General features: G+C 43.4%; 1 protein-coding gene and 1 pseudogene across 2 annotated transcripts in view; both read left to right on the top strand.

The window, feature by feature from the left end:
• STARD7 (StAR-related lipid transfer (START) domain containing 7) overlaps positions 1-1,780 on the top strand; it is a 49,776-nt gene that overhangs the window by 24,417 nt on the left and 23,579 nt on the right. The window lies entirely within an intron of this gene.
• Positions 773-1,709, top strand: LOC105808320 (annotated as a pseudogene). Its single transcript, XR_001137378.1, has one exon. The product of XR_001137378.1 is annotated as a 60S acidic ribosomal protein P0 pseudogene (transcript).

The raw sequence follows: 1,780 nt of genomic DNA on the forward strand, positions 1-1,780 counted from the left end.
GCTAGGATCACAGGCGTGAGCCACCGCGCCCGGCCCATCATATCCCTTTATTCCTAAATCCTTCAGTACATATTTCCTGAAACTAGACATATTCTCTTAATTAACCATGGTATCATATCAAAGTCAATAAATTTAACTTTGATGCAATGCTTTTATGTAATCTTCTGTTTGTATTCCAGTTTTATCAGTTGACCCAGTAATGTCCTTTATAGCATTTGCCCCTTCAGTACAGATCCAATCAGCATAACATTTAGTTGTCACATCTCTTTAACCTCTTTTAATCTAGAACATTCCATAGAGAAGGTCTTTATTTAATAAAGAGTATCTGTTCAAAGATTGCTTTCTTCCTTGAGGAAATGTTTAAAATAAAAATGAAAAAGGGAAGTGGAGTCACCCAGTGTTCTACAAAAATTTTTTTTCCTTCCTGGATTTTTCGTGTGTATTGCCAGACTTTCAGTAACTAGTTTGTTGGTTATAACATCAGCTGGTAATATGTAAAGGCACTTTCCCCTAAGCACTGAATTTTGTCAATTTGTATTGAATTTTTGTTGGTTTGGATGTATTTATCTGTCTTAATTTGAAATTCTTCAGTTACCAGTGAAGGCAGAATTTAAAAAAATATGCTACTTGCATTTTTCTGCGTGAGGTGTCTGCTCATACTTTTGGACTTTTTTGTCTGCTTAAAATTTTTAGGCCCTTTTCTTGCCAGGTATCCTCGTGTGAGTGACGTTGTCTTTAAACCCTGCGTGGCAATCCCTGATGTACCACAGTGATGCCCAAGGAAGACGGGGCAACCTAGAAGTCCAACTACTTCCTTAAGATCATCCAACTTTTGGATAATTATCGAAAATGCTTCATTGTGGGAGCAGACAATGTGGGCTCCAAGCATATACAGCAGATCCACATGTCCCTTCAAGGGTGCTGTGGTACTGATGGGCAAGCACCCCATGATGTGGAAGGCCATCGAGGGCATCTGGAAAACAACCCAGCTCTAGAGAAACTGTTGTCTCATATCCGGGGGAATGTGGGCTTTGTGTTCACCAAGGAGGACCTCATTGAGATCAGGGACATGCTGCTGGCTGCCGCTCATCCTGGGGCCATTGCCCCGTGTGAAGTCACTGTACCAGCCCAGAACACTGGTCTGGGGCCAGAGAAGACCTCCTTCCAGGCTTTAGGCATCACCACTAACATCTCCAGAGGTACCATTGATATCGTGAGTGATGTCAGCTGGTTAAGACTGGAGACAAAGTGGAAGCTAGTGAAGCCACACTGCTGAACATCCTGAACATCTCCCCCTTCTCCTTTGGGCTGGTCATCAGCAGGTGTTTGACAATGGCAGCATGTACCACCCTGAAGTGCTTGACATTACAGAGGAAACTCTGCATTCTCACTTCCTGGGGGGTGTCCGCAAGGTTGCCAGCGTTTGCAGATTGGTTACCCAATTGTTGCATCAGTACTGCATTCTATTATCAGTGGGTACAAATGAGTTCTGGCTTTGTCTGTGGAGACTGATTACACCTTCCCGCTTGCTGAAATGATCAGGGCCTTGGGTGATCCATCTGCTTTTGTGGCTGCTGCCCCTGTGGTGGCTGCCGCTCCTGCTGCAGCCCTGCCCAAGGTTGAAGCCCAGGAAGACTTGGAGGAGTCGGACGAGGATATGGGATTTGGTCTCTTTGAGTAATCACCAAAAAGAACAAACTCAGCCAGCTTTATTTGCAAAACAAGGAAATAAAGGCTTACTTCTCTTTAAAAAAAAAAAAAACTTATTAGAATTGTCTTA

The sequence above is a fragment of the Propithecus coquereli genome, unplaced genomic scaffold (assembly GCF_000956105.1).
Source record: "Propithecus coquereli isolate 6110/MARCELLA unplaced genomic scaffold, Pcoq_1.0 Scaffold171, whole genome shotgun sequence".
NCBI classification, from domain to species: Eukaryota; Metazoa; Chordata; class Mammalia; order Primates; family Indriidae; genus Propithecus; species Propithecus coquereli.